The sequence below is a fragment of the Lethenteron reissneri genome, chromosome 1 (assembly GCF_015708825.2).
Source record: "Lethenteron reissneri isolate LAM-NWPU_2019-01 chromosome 1, ASM1570882v1, whole genome shotgun sequence".
NCBI classification, from domain to species: domain Eukaryota; kingdom Metazoa; phylum Chordata; class Hyperoartia; order Petromyzontiformes; family Petromyzontidae; genus Lethenteron; species Lethenteron reissneri.
Window position 1 is genome coordinate 8,237,639 of NC_083779.1, and position 19,641 is coordinate 8,257,279.

The following is a 19,641-nucleotide window of genomic DNA, read 5'->3' on the forward strand; positions in this document are numbered from 1 at the left end:
CCGTTATGGGAGGTAATAAAAATAAAATAGCGAACGCGCACATTCGTAACCCTGCCACCTTCACCACCTTCACCACCTTTGCCACACAGCATTCTTTCAGATTCGGAGGTGTGGGAATCTGCAAACACAGGCAGGAAAAAGAAAGCGGCCAGAATTGGCGCCAACAGTTCGTTGCCCAAGCTCTGTGGGCCTGTATATTGTGTGCGTGTGTGCGTTTAGTTTGTTGTCCTTCCCCAGCACAACCAATTCGCACGCTTGGCTACGTACGATGCGAAAGAAGTTCAACATACACACATACACACGCAGAGTAACAAAATAAAACCTAAACATCCACTGCAGGTGTCCCCCCACTGGGGTCCATTCTGGGCCCTCAACTTTTCTCAGTCTACATCTGCCCAACTGGTTCTCTCACCGATAAGTCACAACATTAGGCATGACACCTAACGCCGATGACGCTCAATTATACGCCACTCTAACCGCCACTCAACCTTGCCAATTGTGTACCCTCAACCTTGCTAGCACTGGTGGGTGGTCAAATCAACGCACGCTAAAACAACCCCCCAAAAAAATCCGGAACCCCCTTTTTTCCCCAGGCACCGGCCCCAACCGGCTCGGCGCAGCGTCACACCCTCAAAATCTACCCAGCGCCGGCTCCACCGTCGGGGGGGAAATCGCCTTTGACTCGACTTTTCATCCCTCGGCAAACGCTTTCCTCAACACAATAAAGACGACGACGACCACCTGACCGAGGGGGTGGGATTGTGCCACGCACGCCAATGGTTGACCGCAGTCGCAGAGAGGAACCTGGACCGCGCCTTTGTCAGCACTTGCTGTTGCAATTACAGGGACTCCTCTACTTCCGAACGATTTAGGTTGCAGAGGTCTGTTCGTTAGTCGATTTGTTCGTAAGTTTAACTTTACTCCTGTCGATTCCAAACGTGTTGTACGGCATGGTCACTCAACACGGGGAATGGCGTTAAAAGTTGTATAATCTCCTGTAGATGTAGATGCCACCGGTTCTTTACATTTTGCAGATGTAGATGCCACCACCGCCATCTGTTGCGCGGCAGTTGAACTTACGAATCTCGGTCCGAACAGGCAACTGGACGTAGGGACAGTTTTGTTCGTATCTCTGAAAGTTCGTAAGTCAAATATTCGTAAGTAGGGGAGTCCCCCCTGTATAGAGACAACGCCATCCTTACTCGGGGGGGGGGGGGTGGTGGGGAGTGGTGGGGGTCTTTTGTGTTAATCGTCCCTTTTGTCGCTCGCGCACAACGGGGCTCCTGTGTCCCGCCTGCCCGCCCCACGCGCGCCGGCACAAAGCGGTGCGCTGTGCGGCTCCCTCCTGTACGGGTGCGCGGCCAGCGCGTGTTGGGGGGGGGGGGGGTCCGAAGGGCAGTCCGGCGGCACGGATAAAACACTTCGACAACGTGCGCAGCGGCGTTGAAAAACAAGCCGCCGCGCGCCGTCCTGGGCCATCGCGGCGCGGCCCACGTGGCTCCTCCAGCTTCGCGACAAACCCTGTGCACCGCTACACCCCCCCCCCCCCCCCCCCCACCAAAGCATTGACACAGAACAACGTTGCAATCCTCTGCCACCGTTTTCTCTCTCTCAAGGTCCCCTCCCCCCCCCCACCTCTCCCACCCTTCTCACTCCACTGACCACGGCAAAACCGCCACGTCCTATGCAGCCACCTCCAAATAATCTGGTTATCGAGGCCAGCATCGGCACCGTCCTGCTGAGCGGAGTTCCTCTGTGGCTGCGCCGGCAGCAACCATCTGGAACCCTCTCTCTCCCCCTTCTCTCTCCCCCTCTCTCTCTCCCGCTGCGCACACACAGCAGTCGCAATCTAAGCACCATCATCCAATCTTGATTTGAAGCACCATCATCAACTTTCGCCCAACCAGGCTCTCTCCCGTCCAGGCTCTCAAGGCTTCCTCAACTTGATAATTGTTTTTTTTTCCCTTTTATCTGGCAACAAAACTGACACCTTTTTTTACAAGGAGTCATATTTGCATAGACCACAATACCTGCAGTCATAATGCAAACAAAAAACATAACTCTGATAATGTATGCAGTCCTTGAAGTTGATTGGTCCACACCCGAGACAGCTTTCCTTAGAGCCTAGTCTCACATGGTGTTGGACCAGATGACGCCAAAAGGCGCACAACTCAAAGACAATGCACCATCAGAGTATGAGAGCTCGGGGTAAGCATTTACACCATTGGAACCTCATTTGCCAGTAAAAAATATTCCTCAACTTTTCAAGCTGGCCGACGAGGAACTTTGAGCTCTGGCCTTTGAGTTCTCGATCGAAAGATAGCGTCCGATTCGCTAAATGTGCGCACTTCCACGATGTGTTTGTTATTATTTATAATGGTTCACGTAGTTGCATCATACGCAACCCTGCCCGATGCGCAAACTCGGGGTGTGCGCACACATATTAAAATATGTTGGCCAAAGTGACGGGTGCTCATATACGTTAGGAGGAAACCGCAACACTTCGGAGAAAACGCTCGCGTGTCCGCGGGGGGGGGGGGGGGGTGAGCTATCCACAGAGCCGAGTCATTCAGGGCCATCGGGAAGTTGCTCGGTCAGACAGGAAGTCATAGAGTCACTCACAGCCGAAATTGTATCACCGACTGCAGCAGCAACCCCACCAGGCAAAGTCCATGAGCACGGGGGACAGATGGCATTAGTCCACTCTCGCCTCTGCTGCATGGAATGTCGGCGAGCCAGGGTTACGGATCCTCGATGTGGCACCTCCGATTTAGCAGGGTTGGCTACGTGCGGTGCGAAAGAAGTTCAGAATACGCACACGTACGTGAAGGGAGTTTGCAATGTTGTCATTTCCATAATAAGAGGTTTCTATTTTTTTGGGTGAGATCGCGTAAATATAAATGTGTCGTTAAACCCGCCACCACCCGACACAGCCAGTTAGTAAGGGGTTTGTCAAGTTTACAAAACGTGGCCAATTCGTTACTAACTCAGCACTAACCGGTTGTGTTGGAGAGTCAACCCACAACATTTACAACCGAGTACAATTCAGGTTTAACGACACATTTATATGTACGTGACCTTACACGAAAATATAACCCTCTATTATGGACAATATTGGTCGTGAAAGCCTATGGCGTGTTAAACTAACGTCATCATTTTTCCGATCCGCCAACCCTCGCTGCTGCCCCACAGCGTAGGGTTAGAGGCGTGCGGGGCCACCACGTTGACAAAAAAAAAACGAAAATACCGAGATGTTGTCTTTACATTCGTGGCGCTTCAGTTTTTGGAACAGGCAGACGGAAAAAAATAAAAACCAGGAGTGACCTGGACCATAACAAACGTGAACTTCGAGCGGCCCGCGTTGTCTCCACGTTGTCCCCACGTTGTCCTGAACTTATTTTTCCCACAATGCCTCTCTTCGAGCCATGGCCTTCCTAAAAGACGCCGGCGATCATGGCCTTCCTTCCACTTAGCTCTGTCCATGATATTACTCAAGAACTTGATAGGCTATGGGCAACGTCCGTCTGTTAGCAACATTAGTCTACTTTTACTTTACGTTACTGTTTGGTGACATTAGTCTAAGGGTGACGTTAGTTTATGGGCGACGTTGGTTTATGGGCGACGTTGGTCTATGGGAAACTTTAGTCTATGTGCCATGTCTACATTAACCCTCTTGTTTTCTTAATACATGACTTGCCCTTGTAAAATTATACTTACAGTATTTTATTTTTGTACCGGCTATAATACATCTGTTACTCGTCTCAAACGAGGTAAACACTATTAGAAATAAAGTTGTGCAGCAGAGTTGTCACATTGAAAAAAAATAAGTTATTCAGTTCATGATGGCGTGGTCATGTCCCAACTCTTGAGTCAGAAAGAATCATTCTTTTCACGTGACAGACTCGTTTAAAAAGTTAACGATTAAACGTTATTCGGGAAGGTTTAAAGTATCACAAAACATCGTCACCATCATCATTCACGATCTCTCCACTGCCGGATGAAGGCCCTCCCCCTCCCAAACCATCACCACCTCGCGAGGACCTGCGAAGTCACCATCCATCTGGTACCGTCACCTTCGATTAGCACGGTGGGCGATGTACGGAACGAAAGAAGTTCAACATACATACACACTGCCCATAGACTCAACACTGCCCATAGACTAACACTGCCCATAGACTAACACTGCCCATAGACTCAACACTTTCCATAGACTAACACTGCCCATAGACTCAACATTGCCCCATAGACTAACACTGCCCATAGACTAACACTGCCCATAGACTAAACACTGCCCATAGACTCAACACTGCCCATAGACTCAACACTGCCCATAGACTCACACTGCCCATAGACTAACACTGCCCATAGTCTAACACTGCCCATAGACTCACACTACCCATAGACTCAACACTGCCCATAGACTCAACACTACCCATAGACTCAACACTGCCCATAGACTCAACACTGCCCATAGACTCAACACTGCCCATAGACTCAACACTGCCCATAGACTCAACACTGCCCATAGACTCAACACTGCCCATAGACTCACACTGCCCATAGACTAACACTGCCCATAGTCTAACACTGCCCATAGACTAACACTGCCCATAGACTCACACTGCCCATAGACTAACACTGCCCATAGACTCAACACTGCCCATAGACTAGCACTGCCCATAGACTAACACTGCCCATAGACTCACACTGCCCATAGACTAACACTGCCCATAGGCTCAACACTGCCCATAGACTCAACACTGCCCATAGACTAGCACTGCCCATAGACTAACACTACCCATAGACTCAACACTGCCCATAGACTAACACTGCCCATAGGCTCAACACTGCCCATAGACTCAACACTGCCCATAGACTAACACTGCCCATAGGCTCAACACTGCCCATAGACTCAACACTGCCCATAGACTAGCACTGCCCATAGACTAACACTACCCATAGACTCAACACTGCCCATAGACTCAACACTGCCCATAGACTAACACTACCCAAAGACTCACACTGCCCATAGACTCAACACTGCACCATAGACTAACACTGCCCATAGACTAACACTGCCCATAGACTCAACACTGCCCATAGACTCAACACTACCCATAGACTCACACTGCCCGTAGACTCAATACTGCACAACCGATTAGCACGGTGGGCGACGTACACACTCATTACACTTACACACAAAGTGCTTGCCACAAGTGAACCACACCACTACCTTGCTGATCTCTTAACACCGACTGGAGTGACTTCACTCGTCAAGGAGCGTAAAAACCATCACGCAAACTCCGGCCATCCTCGCCTTTGGTTCGCCATCGAACAAAGACGATGATCATCGCATCGCGCGCTTTCAGGTGCGCTTCTGCAGGCCGTCTGGCACGCTCTTCCTTCCGATATTAAGAAGCCACTGGAACGATACAATTTCAAATCGTCAAGATTGCAAACCCATTTTTTTGAGAACTGCTTTTTGTGTTCAGTTTGTTGGCCTTCGCCCGCATACTCCGATTAGCACGGGTTGGCTACGTACGGCGCGAAAGAAGTTGAACAGGCATACACACTGCCCATCGACTGACACTACCCATCGACATACTCTTTGTTTTTTTTCCGGTAAAGTCACGTAGGTAAAAAAATCTAATAAATAAATGAAAACAACTAAATAAAATCACACTTTAATTTAGTTGTTTTCATTTATTAATTTTTTCACCTACGTGACTTTACCGGAAAAACCAAAGAATGAATCATTGCAGTCACGAAAGCTTCAAATCTAGAACTACCCATCGACTCACCACTGCACCTGCGGTTAGCACGGGTTGGCTACGTACGGCGCGAAAGAAGTTCAACACACGTACTGTACATCGAAGTGACACACGTGCCATGGTTCCCACCTCGGCTGTGGTTGTCCTATTCTTGGTTCTTTCGGTAAAGTCACGTAGAAGGGAAATAATAAAATAATAATAAAAATCACATAATAAGATAAAATTCTCACGACGTTTCGGCCACAACGAAAGAACCAAGAATATGAATCCATGCAGTCACGAAAGCTTCAAATCGAAATGTGGTTGTCTCTCTCGGGCGTATTCGCTCGAAAGGCTAACACCACTCCTCCACTCCCTCGTGAGTCTCGACCAGCATACGTCATCCCTCCCGGCCATAAAGAAAACTATTAAAAACTATAAACTATTTTTATTTTAACAGCGTAAGATCCCACTGGGCTATATAGGTCTTTGTCAGCAGCGACGTGACCACATATGACCGCCCAATGGAGTAGCGGCGTATCTTCACGTGCTTATTTAAAAGCCGCCAAATACATATGGAGGGGGGAAAACTGGAGGACGCGGACAAAAATCCACCATGGGGAGAGCAAAAAAATATACAGCAGCAAGCGTCAGGGTCGGGATCGAACCCACAACCTCCTGCATACCAGGCGAGGTAGTTAACATCTCCTAGCCACCGTGATGATGATGATGAGAGAGACACCGCAAACTACAAAAATACAGCAGCAGGCGTCAGGGTCGGGATCGAACCCACGACCTCCTGCATACCAGGCGAGGTAGTTAACATCTCCTAGCCACCGTGATGATGATGATGAGAGAGACACCGCAAACTACAAAAATACAGCAGCAGGCGTCAGGGTCGGGATCGAACCCACGACCTCCTGCATACCAGGCGAGGTAGTTAACATCTCCTAGCCAGCGTGATGATGATGATGAGAGAGACACCGCAAACTCCAAATACACAGCAACAGGTGTCAGGGTCGGGATCGAACCCACGACCTCCTGCATACCAGGCGAGGTAGTTAACATCTCCTAGCCAGCGTGATGATGATGATGATGATGAGAGAGACACCGCAAACTACAAATATACAGCAGCAGGCGTCAGGGTCGGGATCGAACCCACGACCTCCTGCATACCAGGCGAGGTAGTTAACATCTTACCACAGTGGTACTCAAATAACTCCAACAAATACAGAAAGAACTCTGCTCATAGCGATACTGACTGTAGTAACTTCACCCATAGCAACGCTGACTGTAGCAACTTCACCCATAGCAACGCTGACTGTAGTAACCTCACCCATAGCAACGCTGACTGTAGTAACTTCACCCATAGCAACACTGACTGTAGTAACTTCACCCATAGCAACGCTGACTGTAGTAACTTCACCCATAGCAACGCTGACTGTAGTAACTTCACCCATAGCAACGCTGACTGTAGTAACTTCACCCATAGCAACGCTGACTGTAGTAACTTCACCCATAGCAACACTGACTGTAGTAACCTCACCCATAGCAACGCTGACTGTAGTAACTTCACCCATAGCAACACTGACTGTAGTAACTTCACCCATAGCAACACTGACTGTAGTAACCTCACCCATAGCAACGCTGACTGTAGTAACTTCACCCATAGCAACGCTGACTGTAGTGACTTCGCCCATAGCAACGCTAACTGTAGTAACTTCACCCATAGCAACACAGACTGTAGTAACCTCACCCATAGCAACGCTGACTGTAGTAACCTCACCCATAGCAACACTGACTGTAGTAGCTTCACCCATAGCCACACTGACTGTAGTAACTTCACCCATAGCAACACAGACTGTAGTAACCTCACCCATAGCAACGCTGACTGTAGTAACCTCACCCATAGCAACACTGACTGTAGTAGCTTCACCCATAGCCACACTGACTGTAGTAACCTCACCCATAGCAACACTGACTGTAGTAACTTCACCCATAGCAACACTGACTGTAGTAACTTCACCCATAGCAACGCTGACTGTAGCAACTTCACCCATAGCAACACTGACTGTAGTAACTTCACCCATAGCAACGCTGACTGTAGTAACCTCACCCATAGCAACACTGACTGTAGTAGCTTCACCCATAACCACACTGACTGTAGTAACTTCACCCATAGCAACACAGACTGTAGTAACCTCATCCATAGCAACGCTGACTGCAGTAACCTCACCCATAGCAACACTGACTGTAGTAGCTTCACCCATAGCCACACTGACTGTAGTAACCTCACCCATAGCAACACTGACTGTAGTAACTTCACCCATAGCAACACTGACTGTAGTAACTTCACCCATAGCAACGCTGACTGTAGCAACTTCACCCATAGCAACGCTGACTGTAGTAACTTCACCCATAGCAACACTGACTGTAGTAACCTCACCCATAGCAACGCTGACTGTAGTAGCTTCACCCATAGCAACGCTAACTGTAGTAACTTCACTCATAGCAACGCTGACTGTTGTGACTTCACCCATAGCAACGCTGACTGTAGTAACTTCACCCATAGCAACGCTGACTGTAGTAACCTCACCCATAGCAACGCTGACTGTAGTAACCTCACCCATAGCAACGCTGACTGTTGTGACTTCACCCATAGCAACACTGACTGTAGTAGCTTCACCCATAGCAACGCTGACTGTAGTAACTTCACCCATAGCAACGCTGACTGTAGTAACTTCACCCATAGCAACGCTGACTGTAGTAACTTCACCCATAGCAACACTGACTGTAGTAACTTCGTGGGTAACTTCACTCCCTGCATCAACTCTCAGACTCCAGAGAACAAAATATTGTGACTAGACCCATCACCATCACACTACCCACAGCATCACCGCTCCCACCATCACCTCCATCACTACATCACCCCCCCCCCCATCACTTCCATTGACACCTCCATCACCACTCCCACCATCACCTCCATCACTACATCACCCCCTCCCCCCCAACATCACTTCCATTGACACCTCCTCCATCACCACTCCCACCATCACCTCCATCACTACATCACCCCCCCCCCCGCAACATCACTTCCATTGACACCTCCTCCATCACCACTCCCACCATCACCTCCATCACTACATCACCCCCCCCCCCCCCCCGCAACATCACTTCCATTGACACCTCCTCCATCACCACTCCCACCATCACCACCTATATCACCCCCCCCCACATCACCTCCTCCATCACCACTCCCACCATCACCTCCATCACTACATCACCCCCCCTCCCACATCACCTCCATTGACACCTCCTCCATCACCGCTCCCATCACAACACGCGTCACTTCCCGCCAACTCTACCACAGTTCTTTAATCACCAACAGCAGCCGCCATTCGCCACTAAGTGGCGCTTGTGCCAGGCTAGGTGCACTCAAGAAGCCACTAACATCACAACTTCCACCATCATCACCATCACACCAACAACACCGCCCCATCACAACTACATCACCCCCATCAGCAACTCCCTTCACCACCATCACAGCCATCACCTTCCCCAATCACCATCACCGCCAACACCTCCTCCATCATCACCGCCCTCACCTCCCCCATCCTCATCACCATCCCCATCACCCCCCCCTCCCCCCATCACCTCCCCCCATCACCCCCCCCAACCCCCCTCCCCCATCACCATCACCCCTCCACCATCACCATCACCCCTCCACCATCACCCCCCCCTCCCCATCACCCCTCCACCATCACCCCCCCCCTCCACCATCACCCCCCCCCCTCCACCATCACCCCCCCCTCCACCATCACCCCCCCTCCACCATCACCCCCCCCCTCCACCATCACCCCCCCTCCACCACCCCCCCCCCCATCACCCCCTCCCCCATCACCCCCCCTCCCCCATCACCCCCCCTCCCCCATCACCCCCCCTCCCCCATCACCCCCCCTCCCCCATCACCCCCCCTCCCCCATCACCCCCCCCCATCACCCCCCCCCCATCACCCCCCCCCCATCACCACCTCCCCCATCACCCCCCCTCCCCCATCACCCCTCCCCCATCACCCCCCTCCCCCATCACCACCTCCCCCATCACCCCCCCCCCCTCCCCCATCCCCCCCTCCCCCATCACCACCTCCCCCATCACCACCTCCCCCCCATCACCCCCCCCCTCCCCCATCACCCCCCCCTCCACCATCACCACCTCCCCCATCACCCCTCCACCATCACCACCTCCCCCATCACCCCTCCACCATCACCCCCCCCCTCCCCCATCACCCCTCCCCCATCACCCCCCCCCCCCACCCCCCCCCCTCCCCCATCACCCCTCCACCATCACCCCCCCCTCCCCCATCACCCCTCCACATCACCCCCCTCCCCCCTCACCCCTCACCCCCACCATCACCCCTCCCCCATCACCCCTCCACCATCACCCCCCCTCCCCCATCACCCCTCCACCATCACCCCCTCCCCATCACCCCTCCACCATCACCCCTCCCCCATCACCCCTCACCCCCCCCCCTCACCCCCCCCCCCCTCCCCCATCACCCCCCCCCCCCCCCCCCATCCCCCCCCACCCACCCCCCCCCTCCCCCCTCACCCCCCCCCCTCCCCCATCCACCCCCCCCTCCCCCATCACCCCCCCCTCCCCCATCACCCCCCCTCCCCCATCACCCCCCCTCCCCCATCACCCCCCCTCCCCCATCACCCCTCCACCATCACCTCCCCCATCACCCCTCCACCATCACCCCCTCCCCCATCACCCCCCCCTCCCCCATCACCCCCCCTCCCCCCCCTCCCCCATCACCCCCCCCTCCCCCATCACCCCCATCACCACCTCCCCCATCACCCCCTCCCCCATCACCCCTCCCCCATCACCCCTCCCCCATCACCACCATCCCCCATCACCCCTCCCCATCACCACCTCCCCCATCACCCCCTCCACCATCACCCCTCCACCATCACCCCCCCCTCCCCATCACCCCTCCACCATCACCACCTCCCCATCACCCCTCCCCCATCACCCACCCATCACCCCATCACCCCCTCCCCCATCACCCCTCCCCCATCACCCCCCCCCTCCCCCATCACCGCCCCCCATCACCCCTCCACCATCACCCCCCCTCCCCCATCACCCCCCCTCCCCCATCACCCCTCCACCATCACCACCTCCCCTATCGCCATCACCCCTCCACCATCAACCCCCCTCCCCCATCACCCCTCCACCATCAACCCCCCTCCCCCATCACCCCTCCACCATCACCCCTCCCCCATCACCCCCCATCACCCCTCCACCATCACCCCCCCTCCTCCATCACCCCTCCACCATCACCACCATCACCCTCCCCATCACCCCTCCACCATCACCACCATCACCCCCCCATCCTCCGGGCGCCTCACCGCAAACTTCTCGCCTCAGCGCCGCCTTTCGTCACCCGGGTGGGAAATCCGCGCGCTTCCTCTTGCACCGAACTCGCGCCTTATTGCTGCTGCTCGCTGCTGCTGGCTGCTGTTGTTGTTGTTGTCGTCCGTGTGTTTATCTCTCCTCTTTCATAACTTCTTGTCGATGTTTATTTGTAAATTTGCTGGCCGCGCGGAAGTGCGCGCACGGGCACGCGCGCCGCACTCGCTCGCGCGCGCGGAGGTCACGGGGGACGAGAGCCGCTTCACCTCTCCCGCCGCCCGGGGGGGGGTGGGGGGTAGGGGCGCTGCACCGCGCGGAGGGATACACGCGGCGCGCAGGTGAAGGGAGATTATCCCTTCCCCCCTCCCCCTCTTCCCCCCGCCCCCTCTTCCCCCCGCCCCCTCTTCCCCCCGCCCCCTCTTCCCCCCGCCCCCTCTTCCCCCCGCCCCCTCTTCCCCCCGCCCCCTCTTCCCCCCGCCCCCTCTTCCCCCCGCCCCCTCTTCCCCCCGCCCCCTCTTCCCCCCGCCCCCTCTTCGCCCCGCCCCCTCTTCCCCCCGCCCCCTCTTCGCCCCCCGCCCCCTCTTCGCCCCCCGCCCCCTTCTTTTCCCCGCCCCCTCTTCCCCCCGCCCCCTTTCCCCCCCCGCCCCCTCTTCCCCCCGCCCCCTTCTTTTGCCCCTATTTCTTTTCCCCCAAAGACAAAGGTCCCCCGTGTAGCCTTGACAGACTGTGGGGGCAAGTGCTGACAGCGAGCAGCAGCTATGAAAGTCGGCACGGCACACGAGGGGGTGGGTGGGTGGCCGGTCACCACGCCCGGCCGTCTTTGTCTCCCCGGCGACGATGTTTACTACACATCGCCGGGTACTCGTATTGAGGCTGAGTCGACCTAGGGGAGGCTCAGTACCGGTTCAGATCATCGTCACTGGTGTTGGTGGCCGTGAGCGGGAATCGAACTCGGGTCGCCGGGTTCGTAACGCAACGCGCTAACCACTACCACCACCGCTCCCCCGCCCGTTCCCCCACAGCCCCGCCCCCTTTCCCCACAGCCCCGCCCCTTCCCCCACACCCCCGCCCCCCTTCCCCCACACCCCCGCCCCCCTTCCCCCACACCCCCGCCCCCCTTCCCGCGGTCACGTGCCACAGCACAAAATACCATGTCCCTCGACGATGTTGATTGGTTCCACGAAAACGACCCTTAATTGACATTATCGTTTATCGAACATAGGAAATACAATTCAGGGTATTGTCTCATGCAGCCAGCTATGGCTGCGGGGTTTGGTCGTACATGTTATGTATATCGTTTGTTGTTGGATTTGAATCACAGTTCCTATGATCACTGTTACATTGTTTTTGTGGTTTTATTTTGGTGATTTTGAGCACGGTTTAGTCTGGCCATGTTTGTTGTAGTACAGACATGGCCTGATAAGTTTAATCTACATTGTCTTATGGTTGTTATTGTTTGACTTGCATCCCACTGGGATTTTTGCACACAGCGTTGAAATGCGGTGTTTTTTTCTGGAAGACTTTGCTGTTTTTTCCAGGATTTTTTTCTGTTGCGTGTAGTCACTTTAAGATGTTTCTTGTTCATGTTTTTGTTTTGTTGCGGTTGCACCCGAGTCAACAAAGGCAAAATTGTGATTATGTGTGTCCAAAATGTTTAGCGTACTTCCCGACATGCATCAAACTTTACATTTGCCATGTGGGTACTTTCCAGACTGTACACCATGCACAAATTATAAAAAATACACTTTTGTGTTTTTTGGGGGGGAGGGAACTCAATAATGCATTTATTTTTTTGCACGGCAAGTGAGCTGTGACGTCACATCTGTCATGTGACCCGCGCATGTGGAAGCGTCACGCATTGTAGTGTAGCAGGTAGCGCGCTGCGCTACGAACCCGGCCACCCGAGTTCGATTCCCGCTCACGGCCACCACCGGTGACGATTATTTGAATCGGTCCTGGGCCTCCCCTAGGTCGACTCAGCCTCAAACGAGTAACTGGTGTGGTGTGTGAACATCGCCACTGGGGAGACAAAGGCGGCCGGGTGTGGTGAATCCAAGTCCCGGGCGAAGCCGGGTACAGCTGGTACCTAATAATTGCAACTGAAAAACTGAAAAAACATGTTTGAAGGCTTAATTTGTTGATCGGAAGTTGACCTTTTTTTCACCCGAAAAGCTTAGCTTATATTTAAACACGCATTTTTTTTTTTATAAACGTAATAAGAGCATATTAAAGTATTAACATTAATAGAAACATTGATACATAATTAATCAATTGAGCCTACAAAAGTGCACGGGTAGATCATCAAACACTAATTATTACCTTAGGCTAAGAAGATGGCTTAAGCCTTAAGGGGTTTTATGGAGAAGTTGGGCTGAGGGCAATGTTGTCTCCCGTTACATTCGTTTTAGGGGCCATTGTTATTGATCTTGTTTCACTTTTAAGTAACAAAAACTACTAAGCATTCTAGAGAGCTGTTTCCATAAGCAACGCACCATATAAAAATATTTAAAAGTAGTAGGTTTTTACCCTTTTAAACTGGTACAAAACTGACACCAGTTTAAAAGGGTAAAAACCTACTACTATATTTTGCCACTGGTAAAAGAGATCTCATAGAAGATTTAAAAGCTTAGCCAGCAGCCAGTCGCCCTCAAAACGCTCCTAAAAGAGCGCCTCGCCGATTGGCCGAGGGCTGCCGCCGAGACAACTTAAGAGCGCTCCGATTGGCTGACATTGACGGCGGCCACGTGGTATCATAAACCACACGTCGTTAATCGAATATGCATCGTTAAGCGAAACAATGTGGGAACCCTATGGCAGGCGGATCATTAATAGGATTATCGTTAATCGATGGCATCATAAACCAAGGTGGTACTATACTTAAAGTTAGTTTTTAGGGGGGTTCGATCGCGTAATGATAAATGTGTCTTGATTAGAAGCTTTCGTGACTGCAGGAATCTATACTCTTTGGTTCTTTCGGTAAAGTCACGTAATTAGAAATCAAATAAAAACATCACGACGTTTCGATTGCAACACAAGCAATCATCAACCCCCCTCTCTCCCCCCCCCCTTGCCCCTCCCCCCTCTCTTACCAAATAACTTCCTACCACGGCATCTCTCTCCCACTTCAGCAAAAAAATGTTCTTGCTGTGGTTTTCCCATCTGATGATGATTGCTTGTGTTGCAATCGAAACGTCGTGGTTTGTTTTTATTTTATTTCTAACTACGTGACTTTACCGAAAGAACCAAAGAGTATAAATGTGTCGTTCCACCCACCACCACCTGACAATTCTGACTAATTTCCTGATGAAGCTGGTTGATGTAATCACCGGCGAAACATCTCAGTACTCCAATTGTACAGTAACTGTCGTGGGTTTACTCTCCAACACACCTGGTGTGCTGATTTCGTAAGTTATTTCCACGTCTTTGTTTACGTGACAACCCCCCTAACTTATTAGCTGTGTCGGGTGGCGGCGGGTCGAACGACACATTCATATTTACGCGATCTAACCCAAAAAAACTTTATTATGGATCAAATTGATCGCGAAAGCCTACTACGTGGTAAACTTCCACGCTATTGGCCAACCTGGTTCAGTACTTTATTCATAACTAGCTTTACTACCCGGCTTCGCCCGGGACTTGGATTTTTGTCTTGGATTAATACACGGTCTACGCGGAGGGTGGGGGGATGCGTGACGTCAGCAGGCACACTGCGTGACGCTGCCGCATGCGGGTGACATCACAGATGTGACGTCACCGCTCACGTGTGCAATATATTATATCCATTATTTTCCCCCTCCTTCCCAAAATACAAACGTCTATTTTTATACTTTTTGCATTGTATACAGTCTGGAAGCTACCCATATACCAAATTTCAAGTTTGTTGCATATCGGGAAGTAGGCTAAACATGTCGAACAGACACACATATTCACAAATTTATCTTTTATATATATAGATAATTTAGGAATAGTACAAATGATACGTGTTTAATGATTACTTTACCCAGGAAAGTCACGGTGAGTCGTAAAACCTTTTCAAGAGGGTCATGCTGCTGCTACATTTGCCTTTGTTGCTTGTAAGATGCTGTAAGCCGATAGATGATGATGATGGTGATGAGTTGGACACTATAACGTGCGAGAGCAAACCAGAGCAACCCAGCTTGACGTGAATCGTCAAAGGGATGTAAATACGGGTTATACTGGTAGGAACCTCCTGGTTACACCAGACCACAGGGGATTATTGTGTCCGTCCGTCGTGCAGGGAGGGGCTGGGTGGGGAGGGAGGGGCTGGGTGGGGAGGGGAGGGAGGGGGGGGTGGGGAGGGGCTGGGTGGGGAGGGTGGGGAGGGGCTGGGTGGGGAGGGTGGGGAGGGGCTGGGTGCGGAGTGTGGGGCTGGGTGGGGAGGGGCTGGTCACCCCGTGGTGCCCTTATAAAACTCAACGTTTAACCTACTCACGCCGGCTTGTGCCCGCCCTCACAGTCGGCCATATTTGCGGAATACACCACGCCGCCGTTGACCCTGGCCATTGACCGAGCAACCCAACGTTCCTATGTACTAGCGGGAAGTACCCGGCGTTGTCCGGGGGGAAAATATATTTTAAAACTTCTCAAAACTTTAAAACATAACATATACAAATGAAAATAAAACTTTGATCATTACCTCATTAATTTAAATTAAAATAAAACCCAACGCGCGGTGGAAATAAAAACTTATGCTCGCGTGCCAAGATTCCATTCTTTAAATCGAGCAAACGAATCGAAGGTTGTAGATTTCTTTGGTATCGGCCTATTCCCGTTTAATCGATACCACAAACGCTCACCAGATATCGATTCTCGCCACGCACTTCATGGTCATCCCCCCCCCCCCCTCTCAAAATACAAAAGTCTATTTTTAAATCCTTTATATTAAGTTCGCTTGCTTGCTTGCGTGCTTGCTTGCGTGCTTGCTTGCTTACGATCGTGCAAATCTTTCGGTCGTTTTTTAACCCACTTCCCGTGATCCAATCGAGCTGACATTTTCCACACAGATTCGTTGTGCGAGACAATTAATGTTCGTGAAAATTTGTTTTTTTTAATTTTACACTTTTTCGGCAAAAAAAATTTATTTTACATTTATTCAAATAGAACTCATTCATGGCTTTGGCTGAACGTCACAGTGTAGGAGTCCAGAACGTAACCCCTCCACAGGCCGTGGCAGAGTAGCGCAGTTGGTAGCATCCTCGCTTCCCATGCCAAAGGTCGCGGGATCGATCCCCGCGTCCTCCACAGGCGAATATATTTTTAAATCCTTTATATTAAGTTCGCTTGCTTGCTTAGGACCGTGCAAATCTTTCGCTCGTTTTTAACCCACTTCCCGTGATCCAATCGAGCTGACATTTTCCACACAGACTCGTTGTGCGTGACAATTAATGTTCGTGAAAAAACTTTTCCAAAATTTTACACTGTTTAGGGAAAACAAATTAAATATTTAATTACCAATTTCTTTATACTGGCAGACAATCATCTGACCCATAGGTGGCAGCCATCTCAAGCCAGAGGACGAGAAGACTCTAGCCGCCACGCATATAAAGGATTTATAGTGAAAAACTTTGTTTTTACGGGTTTACTTGTTAAACGTTTTACATTGTGTACAGTATGGGAGCTATCCACATGGCAAATTGAATGTTTGTAGCCTAGTAGATTAGATCCATTATTCCCCCCTCCCCCAGCCGCGCATTTGTGTGGGATATACGGCCAACGCGGAGGGTTTTGGGGGGGGGGGGTGCGTGACGTCAGCAGGCACACTGCGTGACGTCAGCAGGCACACTGCGTGACGCTGCCGCATGCGGGTGACATGACAGAGATGTGACGTCACCGCTGACTTGCGTGCAAAACACTGTATATGCATTATTGCGCCCCACCCCCCCAAAATACAAAAGTCTATTTTTTATAATTTTTGCATGGTGTACAGTCTGGAAAGTACCCACATGCCAAATGTAAAGTTTGTTGCATGTCGGAAAGTATGCTAAACATTTCGAACAGACACACATATTCACAAATTTCCCTTTTATATATATATAGATGTACGTCAAACTTTTTTCGCACCGTATGCAAGCCAACCGCGCTAATCGGAGGTGCGGGGAACGACGACAAACTAAAAGCCAAAAGCAGTTCCAAAGAAATTAGTTTGTCAATCCAGATGATGATGATGATTTAATATCGCAAGGAAGAGCGTTCCAGACGGCCGCAGAAGCGCATCTGAAAGTCGGCGATGCGGGGACCACTGTCTTTGTTTGATGGCGGGCCATCCTTGCATCGTGTGTGCTTGTGCACCCTGTGCATCTTCGTTAACCATGGTCTATCCACTGCTGGGTGAATACAATCTTTATTTATCCCGGAGGAATCCGATGAGCTATAAAGCTCTTTTTCACAGGTGTCCAGTAAGGGCGGGTCAGAAAGTTACGACAACAAACAATAAAAAACACGATTTTAAGCCTTCGTGACTGCAGGGATTCATCTTCTTGGTTCTTTCGGTAAAGTCACGTAGAATGGAAATAATAAAAATAAAACATAATAAAATAATTCGCACGACGTTTCGGCCACAACGCAAGCAGCCGTCCTCAGATGGAGAGCAGGTCTGTCGAGTAGACAGAGTCTGAATGAGGTCATTTTGAATGAGGTCATTCAGACTCTGTCTTCCCGACAGACCTGTTCTCCACCTGAGGACAGCTGCTTGCGTTGTGGCCGAAACGTCGTGAGAATTATTTTATTATGTTTTATTTTTATTATTTTATTATTTCCATTCTACGTGACTTTACCGAAAGAACCAAGAAGATGAATACAAAAGCACGATTTTTATTTTACAAGCTAAATCCCACTGAGCGATTAGTTTCATATTTCAGAAGCGAACTGGCCACAAATGATAGCTCAACGAAGTGGGGCACTACGGTAGCTAGGAGATGTTAACTACCTCGCCTGGTATACAGGAGGTCGTAGGGGCAAGCCCACTTCTTCCAACGACGACCGCTCAAGCAAGGAAGAGTAGGCCAAATACCAACGAGGTCACGGTAAATGTAAGCACGCGGTGACCGAGGCCTGCGCCGTGCCCTGAGCACGTTCGCGCGCGGCCAATCGGTGCACTCGCAACTGACGTTTACCGCCTTGGGCGAACTTTGCATCACCGGGTTCTTAACTTCTCCAGAACCGATTCTGAGAAGGGGGTTACCGGTTCTCACCGGCACGTGGCGGGGTGGAAGATTCGGCGCGTCGTTCCGTGCCGACTTATTACCCTCGCAAATTCCCATCGGTTCTCGCGCCGTGCCTCCGATTGGCACGGTTGGCTACGTACGGCGCGAAAGAAGTTCGACATTGAGAATCGCCGCCAACCAAACCCACAAGCGAGAAGCAGAACTTGGGGCGATCTTGCAATTGGGGGGGGTTCCTCTTCTGGCTGCGGCTACGTCTCGAGTCTCGACCGCTATGACCACCGTCCCCTCACCCCGGGGCCATGGCGCCCCACGTCATAGCCACCGCGTGCTCCTTCGCGGTTGAGCAACCAATCGGGTGCCTCGAATGCAGAAGTTGAGCAACCGTTTGCCATGCGCCGGCTCGCTCATCGGTGGCGGTGCGGGTTGGTCAACCGCCCCTCTCGTCTCTCTTCTATCGCTACTGCCACGGCTGCCGTTCCCACAACTTCGCTAGCTTTGTGACGTCATTTGAGGGGGGGGGTCTGACTTTTTGTGACGCCGTGTAACGATGGGGGGGGGGTAAAAAAAATCGTCCAAAATCGCGTGACGTCATTTATGGACGGCCCCCTAAATGTACGTGTCGTTAAACCCGCCACCAGCCGGCACGCGGTGTTTTTTCTGCAATATTTTGCTGTCTTTTCTTGAATTTTCTGTTTGCACTTAGTCACATATTCACTTTAAGATGTTTTTTGTTCATGTTTTTGTTTTTTGTTTGTTGCGGTTGCACCCGATTCAAGAGCTGAATGGCTCACAGGGCTATACCTAATAAATGAACTTGAACTTGAACACCGCTGTGCTGTACGAGTAACGAATTGGCACGTTCTGTTTACGGGACAAACCCCTTTACTAATTGGATGTGTCGGGTGGTGGCGGTTTTAACGACACGTTTATATTTACGCGATCAAACCCGCACACACAAAAAAACAATTCTGCAATCTTGATTTAAAGCTTTCGTGACTGCAGGAATCCATACTCTTTTTGGTTCTTTCGGTAAAGTCACGTAGGTAGAAAATAAAATTAATCACGACGTTTCGGGCGCAACACAAGCGTCCGTCATCAGGTGGAAAAGCACGGTCTGCTGCCGAGGCAGACTGTTTTTAAAAGGTTTGAAATGGGTGTAGCCCAAGGGTCATAAAGAAGTGGCCGGGGCTAGTGATGTTAATGTGAGAAATTAGCATGTAACTCAGATCGGAAAGCGGCCTCCTTGTGTTGCAGCGACCCCTGCAGGACGCACCGACCAGCACAGGCGTTTCCGA

At 51.4% G+C, this 19,641-nt stretch overlaps 1 protein-coding gene across 1 annotated transcript in view; it reads right to left on the reverse strand.

The window, feature by feature from the left end:
- LOC133346027 (semaphorin-4D-like) overlaps positions 1 to 11,415 on the reverse strand; it is a 45,815-nt gene extending 34,400 nt beyond the window's left edge. Inside the window, exon 1 of the mRNA XM_061557334.1 lies at positions 11,159 to 11,415. The gene's annotated coding sequence lies outside the window, so the exon portion shown is untranslated. The remainder of the gene's footprint in view (positions 1 to 11,158) is intronic.
- Between the last annotated feature and the right edge of the window lie 8,226 nt (positions 11,416 to 19,641).